Here is a 10,903-nt window from a genome sequence, read left to right on the forward strand (position 1 = left end):
CCCCACGTACATGCATTTAGCCTTTTGTTTTTCACCCATAGTGAGATAACAAGAGCCAGGATCTAGTCTAAGCGCCTTATTTAATCCCAGAACAGTTCTATGTAAGAGGCACTGTTTCCCACACTTTACAGATAGGGAAACTGAGGCATAGGGCAGATAAATGATTCTCTTTAGACCCCACAGCTAGCCAGGGTTAAACACAGGCAGCCATGCTCCAGAGTTGAGTGCTCAGCTCTATTTAGTAAAGGCTTTGCACCCACCAAGGCTCAGCTCAAATATCACCTTCTCTAAGAAGCTTCCCCGATTCACCCAGCCACCATCTCTGCTTTGTACAGAACCAGGGCCACAAATTCAGCAACTTATAAGGCCAGGCAGGAGACATGAGTGACTAATGTAGTGACATTATTCACTTTCCCCAAAGACATTCATGCTCTCCCATTAAAGCTGAAAATGAGAATGACTTGGTTCATCTTTCTGTCACCAGGATGCTCTTATTTCTATAATAGCAATGACACAAGGCAAGCTCTGTGGTGGACTGCAGCTGACTCGTTGCCCCAGCATCAAGGAGATAATATGGAGGGATGGGGACTGGGGAGAACCTCAACCAGTCTGTAATGCAGGCCCAGGATGGCCAGTTTGCTGGAAGTCTGGACTTTAGGGGACATCTCCAAGCACTGACCATCCCATGATCTTTTCCTGTACCCGCCTCCCTCATGTGGGGATAGAGACTGGGCCATCGGACTCCCACAGCATCCAGTGAGAAGTGTGGCACTTAGAAGATGCCCATGAGCTGCTTTTTCAATTGATGTTTGAACACAGGTTTCCTCAACCCGTTAAACCTGTGCCTGCCTCAGGGCCTTTGCGCTGGCAGTCCCCACTGCCTGGAGCTCTCTCCTATCAGATAGTCAGGCCTTTCTCTCCCTTTTTTCAGGTTTCTACTCAAAGGTTACCTTCTCAGCGAGGCCTTCTCTGAGCACTCTACCCAAAATAGCCCTCCTATCTCTACGTCCCATTCCTCTTCATATTTTATTTGTAGCACATGTCACCGCCTGCCATTACATTCATTTTATTTTTCAGCATTTACATAGTGCTTCTAACGAACCACGTATGCTTAGAAACATGACCAATGGAAACTCATTTAGTCCTCGTAACAACCCTGTGAGGGAAGAGCTAGTATCACCCTTATTTTTCAGTTAGGAATACTGTTACAGAGATGAATGGTGACTTGTCCAAGGTCACACAGCTGGTGCGTGGCAGAGCAGGGATTCAAACCCAGGCAGTCTGGCTCCAGAGGCGTTTCCCTTCTTTATTATGCATTTAAAAAATCTGTTTGTTACCCTTTCCGTCCCCTTGAGAATGCCAGCCCCCTCCAAGGATGTGTCCTTGTGTTCCCTGCTGTATCCCCAGGACCCAGATCTGTGCCTGGTACATAATAGTTGTTTAATAAATATTTCTTGTAAGGATGGAGGAAGGAAGACAGGAGGATCAGGGCACCAGAGGGAATCCTTGGCCTTCTGAGTTTTCCATTAGCCGAATGTCAAGGCCACCTTGTTGGAAGTTTCTCAGCTTCCCGGAGAGTTGGAGTCAGCCTGTCTAAGAGAGGCCTCATCCTGCCCTCTCTCACCCTCCCTTGTCCTCCAGTAGGGCCTCTGTTTTCTGACCTCTCCCAGGCAAAGGTGCCAAACCGCACTCCTGGAACCCCAGGCCCATGCTGAGCACATTTCCTCCCACGACAGGGCCATGGAGGAGAATGTTCCAGGCTGCAGCCAAGAAGTCTCCGGAACGAGATGGCCTGGAATGAATGGGGCTGTTGGGCAGCCAGCGAGGGGCCTGAATTGGGGGCTGTCCTAGGCCAGATGTGCTCAGGGCCTAAGTGCTGCTCAGGGGATGAGCAGATGGGACATGAGAGGAAAGCTGGGAAGGGGACCTGATGCTGCAGCCTCTTGGTGTCTCCAATTTATCCAACATTCCCTGACGTCAGACCCTGTTTTGAGCAGTTCCAGAGAAGGTTGGTGCTCTGCCTAGTCCTTCTTGGACCTTAAAATAGGGGACCCCTCTGAGGGAGCAGTGGGAACACGTTTCCCAGTTTCTCCTTTCCTATAATAGTAATAAGAATTGTGATTGTGACAGGCATGATGTCAAGCACTTCACCAGCCTCATTTCATTGAATCCTCGTGTTACTGCATTAAAGAAGGTTTGTTGGCCTGCACTCATCAAACCCAAATGAGACACGAACAGGAATTTGCAGCAAAGAAATTACAGATTTACTGTTTAAGGAAAGGGCTCCAAGCCCAGAGACACAGTGAGCTAGTGCTCAAAGACCTGGCTCCTCAATGGCCTCTAGGAAATGAGTTATCTAGGGGAAAAGTTATTAGTTACAGTAGCTAAGGGAGTTGGGGTCATGGGCTCTCCTGATTGGTTGGGACTAGGGAGGGAAGCAGTTGATCATTGCATCAGGTCATGGGGTCAATCATGGTGTCACATTCTGCCTTCACGGGTCTGGAGCCGAAACACAACCGAGGTCAAGATGTTATCTTTAGTTTGATGGAAACTCTGTTTCTGTGGTCTACAGGCCTGCGGCTTTGTTCCTAAGACTGATGCTGACCAGATTCTGATGTCCTAAGGGCTTCGTGATTAAGGAGTGGTCGTGCAGTACGTGCACAGGTGGGAGGATAAGGAAAGAAAAGAAGCAAGTGAGTCACGGTGCTTATCAGGTGCTATCAGACGAGAGAGGCCAGTTCGAATCAAGAAGAAAGAAAAGAGAAAAAGTCATTGTAAAGAAGTGAAACTTTTGCACAGTTACATTCACAACTCCCAGAGATAGAGGCCACAGTTGTGGAGTCCGAGGCTCAGAGAGGCGTGGTAACCTGGACAAGGTCACACAGCTTGCATGCGATGGAGCTAGATTAAAACCTAGTGCTAACGTGATTTCAGGGAAAACCAGGAGAGGAGGAGCCAGAAGCCCGGCCTGGAGCTCCTTATTTTACACAGTGCTCACTTGCTGAGAAAGATTATGGAACTTGTCTGAACCTCAGTTTTCTCATCTGTGAAATGGGAATAAGTGGGGCATGGGCTCGTTTAAGACCCTATAAGGGGCTGGCTGTTTTGCTAAGTGCATCACATCATCACTTCCCTTCATCTCTACAGTATGTTGGGCCAGCTCTGTGTCCCAGAAGGGGCCGTTTCCTTGTTATGCTTTAATGACCCAGAGGTGGGACAACAGAGGGGCTTTAATCAAGTTGAAAAGTGGCCTGCTGAGGCTCTCGCAGGGGAAGTGGAGATGCTGGGAAGGGAGATGGGGCTGACCTGAGGGTGGAGGAGCAGTAGCCATGGCTTCCTCATCCGGCCGGACCAGCATCTGGTCTGGGAGGAGGAGACTGAGAGGAACTGCTGGCTGCAGCCTGGTTCCCATCCCTCCTCTGCTTCCAAACAACCCCCACGCCCCCAGGCTCATCTTTGAGCTCTGTTGGTTTCTGGAAACAGCCCTTTGCTTTGATTCAAAATCTGCAAACTGTATTCACCCTGGCTTGCTTCTCACTGTGGGACAGGAATGCTGCTGTTTCTTGCAAATACATCATCATCCGATTTTTCTATACGGACATTTGCTGGGCACTTTCTGTGCACTGGACAGTGTCACATCATCTTTTCATGACTTGCTCAGACAGATGCTAATTGACTAATTCTAGTAGGGGGCTAATAACATCAGCCCTAATTTATAGACGAGCACACTGAAGCTTGGAGAAGAGAGGGAATTTGTCCATAGTCACTGAACTAGGAAGGACCTCTGAAACTAGACTCCCAAATGCGGGCTCCTTTAGTCACTGGGTACCTTGGAGTAGGACACAAGTCTGAGGCAAACTTGTCACATCAATGACCCCAGACTTGCTCATGGGGTGGTGGTGGGGAGGCTTATAAATTAATCTTGAATCTCTGGCCCAGAGAGCTTAGATCCGTAAGGGGTCCCAAAAGATCACTTCATCTAGACCTCCTGACTTTTTGAGAGAAAGATTTTATTATTGCCATTTCATGGGTAGCTCAACTACGTCTCAGAGAGATAAAGCAACTTTTTCAAGGTCACACTGCATGGCACTGAACCATGCTGTATTTTTATTGGCAAGGGCCTGGGAATAGACAGACACTTGGCCCATACCAACTTTGGTATTTTTAAAGCTGGAAGGGGGCCTTTAAAATCATCAACTCCGACCTCTTTGTTTTACAGATGAGGAAACCAAGGCCCCAAAGGGTCAGGGATTTATCTAAGAACATTTGCCAAGTAGAGCCTGCCAGGTATAAAAGAGCACTAGATTCTTAATCTAGATTCAAATCCCACCTCTACCTCTCAGTACCATGTGATCTTGGGTAAGATGCTTAACCTCCCTGGGCCTCAGCTTCCTTCACTCTAAAATGGGCATAATAATGGCCACCACCCCCTGGGGTTTATGTGAAGTGATGAACATAGAGTGCTTCTCAGCATCCTGGCACGCATAGTAGGTGCTCGATAAAATATTGCCATTTTGGTGGTTATTGTTAATATTAGTTAGCCCTGACATTCTAGAATTCGAAGCTCCTTACCAGAATGGCTGGCTGGGTCTCATATTCCGGCCTGGGCTCTGGTGTGAATTTCAGGGCCCTGGAGAAGTTCTCGTTAATCTGACTGAGCAACAGAGAGGGAGGGAGGGAGGGAACAAAGCCTAGGGGTGGAAAAACAAGGGCTCCAGATGCAGACAACCCTGGTCCTCAGCCTCCTTGCTCTTCAGGTCAGGGCCTTGTTGATGGGGATAGTTGCTTTGGCTGCCACCTCTCAGGTGTCTCAAGATGCCAGGAAGAGAAGCCATGCTTTGAGACAGTATCAGGTGTAGCCTGGCCTTCAGGGCTGAAGGTGGGCTGTGCTGGCCTGGATTTAGGAGGGCAGGGGCTGAGACAATAACTTCTCAGGGGGACTCAGGAGCCCCTGAGTTCAGGCTCCAAGCCCGCACTGTGAGTAGGACATCCAGCTCATTCTATGGGCTGGTTCCTGGCTTAGGGAGATGGTGACCACCACAGGCAGCCGTCTCAGACCACATCCTGAGTGGCTCAAATGAATCCTGCCTGCCGCATTCCAGACACGCTGTGTACACAGCTCAGGATTATTTGTGTGAGTGTACTCAAGGCTGACTTCAGGGGATTAAGCAAATGGGGTGGTGGACTGCCCAGTCCAGTGGGATATAAGCAAGGGAGAAAATTTGTTTACAGGTCACCTCCAGGGACTTCGGGCAGTGTTTATAGGGAGAGGTACAGGCTATCTGCCTGATGGCTTAGGATGCAAGTTGAGTGGCTGGGAGGACACATAGTGTTTGTATGTTGGACCCATTGTTGTGGGGCCTGAGTGGCTTTCTGGCCTAGAAGGAGAAATGTCCATCCAAACACTCTTGCTGGGGGCCTTTTGTGGCTGAGAATGGCTGCTGGCTCTGCAACAAAGTGGTGGGATTGGGTTTGCAAGGAGGCGTTTGCACGCTTCCTGGGCCCTGGGTCGGGGCTATAGCTGGGGTCAAGCCTTGACTCAGTTTTAGGGTAGGCAGGGACCATATCACTTGGGCCTTAAGGGACTTTGGTAAGGAGTTGGTGTTATTCTAAGGACAAGAGGAACAGCTGGGAACTTTTAAGCAGGAAGAAATGCAATATGGTTTGAATTTTAAAAAGATCTTTCCAGCTACTAGGTGGAAAATGTAATCATAGTTGAAGCAAGAGATTGGTTAGGGGACTATTGCAGTCATCCAGGTGAGCAGAAATGATGGAAAAGATTTGCGAGCTGTTTAGGAGACAAAAGAAGTAGGATTTGATAGACATGGGGTGAGAAAGGAGGAGGCTGGGAGAGTCTGGGTTCTCCGTCAGAGTCTCAGCAGGAGACGAACTTCCTGCTCAGATGGGGGTGACTGATGAGAGCTTAGGCAAGAGAGGACTTAGAAAGGGGTGGATGGTATCAGGGATGATGCAGCAAGGTGTAGGATGTAAAGAGACCTTTCCGCCCCAGGCTGAGGGCCAGAGGAGGGAGTGGTCACTGCCTTGAAGGTTGCTGTGGCCAGTTCGTGGAGACCCTGCAGGAAGGGAGCTGGGAGGATAAACACCCGACCTTGCTCTTCTGCTACCATGCAACCCCCGCCCTTGGGCCCCTCATTGATCAAACCCAACCAGAGGTCAGAGGGCAAGGAGCCTATTGATGTCATTCCTGCGGATCAGCCAGTAGGGCGCAGAGCAGCAGGGAGCGGAGTTTGGACAGAGCACACTGGGAGGAAGGAGTGGCATTCTAATGGGGAAAAGCCAGGCAGAGGAGTAGATATTCGGGCTCTTTCTGTGTCCTCATCAGCTACTGGAGGTTTCTGAAGCCTCTGCCTCTGAAAAGGTCGGCTGTACAGGGCCAGGGGCTTCGCGCACCCCTGCAGAGCCCTAAGCTCACATGCGGCTCCATCCCAACCAAAAGAAAATGGGACAGCCCATTAGGCAGCCAGCACCTTATAGTCCCACTGCAGTGACTCTGTGAGCTCCGAGTGTGGGCGTGGGACCAGGGAGGAAATTCTCTCCCAACACAGAGCTAATTCTGTCCCGGGGCTGGCAGCCAGGCCTGCTGTTGGAACATCTGCTGGCGCTATGTGGTTTCGAGGTTTCTGAGTTTCTCAGAGCTGGGAATCCAGAAATTGTAACCCCTGAGGTGTCTTCTGGAGCCATCTGTGGGGGCTGGGAGACCCCTTCTGTCTGTCCTGAAGGGACAGGAACTGGTAGATGGGACCACCCGGGGAACTCAGGCAGGAGCTGAAGACTTCAGGACCTACAGTCAGCAGCCGGGCCTGGGGCCAGTGGGGAGGCTGCTTGAGGGGGAGAGTGGTGCCTGGAAGGCCCCATTACATTTCAGCTGCTGACTGAGGCTGTGATCTTGGGTGAGTAGAAATAGCACATGTTTGGGGGTCAGAGACTCCTTGGTTCAAATCCTAGGCTGATGCTTAAAGGCTGTGTGAGCCAGGGTTAGTCACCTCACCTTTCTGAGTGAGCTTCCACTTGCAAACCTATGCAGTGAGGATACAGTGTGAGGCGTAAGGTGTCGGAAGTGCCATGTAGAGTTGTAGGCTCTGGGGATACACCACACATGACAGCCCAGGGCTCTCTTCTCCTTGGCTTGGGGTAGGGGTGGAGGGCTTACTCGCTCTCTCTGGACCTCAATTTCCTCAGCTACAAAATGAGATGTCCTCCAAGGCGCCTCCCAGCCCCTTAAAGCCTTTCAGCAGCCAAGAGCTTTGGAGGAGAGGCATGGGGGCCACCCAACTGGGCTGTCATGGTGGGTCGTGGGGGAGGTGGGAGATGGGGACAGGAGCCAGGCCAAACACTAGAGAAGAGCTCCCAGTTTCCTTGATGGGCTCCCACACCCACAGGACAAATAAGGCTCCTGCATTGGGCCTACGGCCTGCGGCCGGGAGGAGGTTAGTGGCAGTCTGCGACAGGAGAGCAGAGGGTTGGGAGAGCCAGTGAGCGGCTGCTGGTGGCTTGGCTGGGCTAGGCATGCAGGTGAGTGATGTGAGCAGGTGAGGGGCTGCTGAGCTTCTCAGAGGGTAAGGGAGGTGGAGAGGGAGACAGAGACAGAGACTCTGTGGAGAAGAGAGAGGCAGAAAGAGTCAGACACACAGAGAGGCATGCAGGGTCGGGGGTTGGGGAGAGAGAGCGTGAGCTAAGAGAAAGGGAGGAACATGAACAAATAGACACAGACAGACAGACATGGACAGAAAGGGAGTGAGTCCTTTGCTGACTTGGGGTGTGCTTTTGGCCAAGAGGCCTGAGCAGTAACATGGAGAGAAAGTAGAAAGCATACCTCTGCTGCCCAGCTGCCTCTCAGTTCTGCTTTCCTCTGAGACCATGGGGACACAGGCCGACAGTCAGCAGCTGGAGGAGGTAGGGCCCTGGATTCATAAGGACCCAGATTCAAATGCCTACATTGCCACTAACCAGGCGTGTGACTTCAGGCAAGCAGCTCTCCTCCCATTGCGCCCCAGACCTCCCTTGTTATATCAGGACTGATGACATTGACCTTGCAGGGTTAGGGAAAGGTCCAGGTGAGAAAAGGTGCGTCCAATGTACTTCAGCCTCCTCTCCTGGGCCAGAGAGCAGCAGATTCCATACATCCTTGAAGGACGAATGAATGAATGAGCCCTGCCTCCAAAGGGCTTTTCCCGAAGCACCTGGCATCATGACACATTCCCACCTGAGCCACTAACTAGAGGCAGAGGAACTTTAAGGGAAAATCCCAAGGCACTTGGAGCCTCATCTTGCCCCTTCTGTAAAATGCATACACAGAACCCTGTTAGATTGATCTCATGGAGGCTGCTGGGAGGTTCCACTGGGGGGCAAAGCCAGAGAATTCTGGAATGTTCTGAGAAGGTGAGGCAGTGGACAAGGAAAGAGAGTGAGTTTGGCATTTCAGCAGGCTCTGAGCTTCCTTCTCTGTCCAGGTTGACTAATTTGATCTACCTTGCTTATCTGAGCTACCTGTGTGACCTTAGGCACCTCGCTGACCCTCTCTGGGCTTGTTTCCTCGTCTGTAATAGTGTTTAGAACCGTGCCTGAAATGCAGTCAGGGTTATTAACATTTTTTTTTTTTTAAATAAATTAAGCGAAGAACAGCTGCCTGAGGTTTTCGCTCTCTGTGGCAGGAGGAACCAGATGTGACCTTGAGCCCCATGCCCTTTCCCAGCAAGGGTCTGCGGTGGCGAGGGCCATCTGCAGTGGGATCTTCTGCCTGGTGACCATCTGGCGCCTGGTAGGCTCTGGGCTTGCCAAGGAGGTACCAGCACCTTGTCACTGTGTAGCCACCTTGAACTGGGCTGATGCTGTTACCTCCATTGCCTCCTCTAAGTTCATTCATTCCCTGCCTGACAGAGGAGGCTGGCAGGGTGGGACTCTCAAGGCCCCTGGGGCAAGGACAAGGCTGCTTGTTTGGCCCTTGGCCTGTCCAGTGTGGCTTCCTCAGGGATTTCAGTGACCCACGCACCACTGGAGCATAAACCCCAGGCAGGGGTTTGGTGTGTCTGCTTATTTGCTTTGGGTTTCTCTGGACCTCAGGAGAGGAGAGAGGGCTGACATAATGACACCCGTCTGTCCACCCTCATCTGCATCATCACTGGCCTCTGGAAGCCCCCGCACTTGTCTTGTTTTTTTTTCTTCACTATATTCATTTCCTTTTAGCCCCATTTTCTACTCCTCTCCCTCCCATTTCCGCTCCCAGAGAACTATTCTAATTTGTTCAATGTGTATCTTGTGCATTACCGTTTTACGCATGTTGCTGTTTTTACGTGCATGTTTTCAATGCACTTAAGTGCTGTGAGGGTGGGTGGTTTCAAGGTGCTTCGTGTTCTGTGGCCGTGTGTGCAGTTGATAATCTGCTGCTTCTAACAGCTGCATAGCATTCACCCATCTCTCTCTTCCAGCCATTGGCAGATGCATCTGTACGCTGCCTGAATCCCTTGGATCCTTGACTTTTTCGTGTAGACAGTCTCCCTGTGGGCTCTTGCTCCTGACAGCTCGCACCTGTAGCTCTTTGTGGAAGGAACGCACACCCCAGGACAGGGGGCAGTGATATAAATTCTCAGCCTCCTGGCATGTGACCTCCATTGTTCTCTGAGCCCCCAGTGTGAGCCAAGGCCACCTTCTGCACCCTTGCCCAGCCTCCTCCCCTTCCCAATCCTACTTTTCCACTCCCTTACAGATATTTCCTGGAATATTTTCTTAATAAATAAATCACTTTTGCAGGAATCCTCATTTGAGGCTAGTTTCTGGAGGACTGAAGCTAAGGAATACCTCTGCAAACACTGCCCACGAGCATCCTGGCATGTGGTTTCTTGGGGGACTGTGAGGTGCACAGGGGTTCATGGGTCTCCACAGCATGGCATGAGAACCTGTGCCTCACCCCATCAAACCGGGGGGTATCCATGCCAGCTTTCTAGTCCTTGCCACAGTCTGGTAGGTACAAAGTCTCATTTAGTTGTGATTCTCATTTGCATGTCTTTGAGTATCAATTTGTCATCTGCTTGGGTTTGGGGTTTTCCTCCTGTAAATTACCTGTTCATATAATTTGTTCATTTTTCTGTTGGGATTGCTGTCTTTCTGGATTTGCAGGAAGGAGTTACTTATACATTCTAGATGGCAATTCCTTGTTGGGTTTAGAGATTGTAAATCTCCCACTGGGGGCACGATGTGTGTGTGTGTGTGTGTGTGTGTGTGTGTGGCCTATGCACAGGATGTGTGTGTCTGTGTGTGTGGCCTATCATAAGGATACGGCCTCGGGTAGAGGGTGGAGCATGGGCCAGGCCTTGGGGCAGAGAGCTGGGGGTAAGACATAAGGATACGGCCTAGGGTGGAGGGCCAGGCCTTGGGGCAGAGAGCTGGGGGTAAGACTCCCGAGCACGGAGTGATCTGGAGAAACCACAGAGAGTAATGCTAAGTTATAACAGTAATAACAGATGAAGGTGTTACGGGTTGAATTGTATCCATCCCCCTGCAAATCCACATGTTGACATCTTAACTTCCAGTATTTCAGAATGTGACTATATTTGGAGATAGGGCCTTTAAAGTGGTGGTTAGGGTAAAATGAGGTCACTAAGGTGGACCCTAATCCAACCTGACTGGTGTCCTTATAAGAGATTAAGACACAGACATACATAGAGGGGTGACCATGTGAGGATATGGGGAGGATGTGGCCATCCACAAGCCAAGGAGAAGGGGCTCAGGAGAAATCAACCTTGCTGACACCTTGATCTTGGACTTCCAGCCTTTAGAACTGTGAGAAAAAGTCTGCTGGTCAAGTTGCAGTGCTTTGTTATAGCAGCCTGAGCTGCCTGATAACAGCAGGCATCAAGCTTTAGGTTTCCAAAGCCTCGGAGCGAAG

This window comes from Pteropus alecto, unplaced genomic scaffold, assembly GCF_000325575.1.
Source record: "Pteropus alecto unplaced genomic scaffold, ASM32557v1 scaffold259, whole genome shotgun sequence".
Lineage (NCBI taxonomy): Eukaryota > Metazoa > Chordata > Mammalia > Chiroptera > Pteropodidae > Pteropus > Pteropus alecto.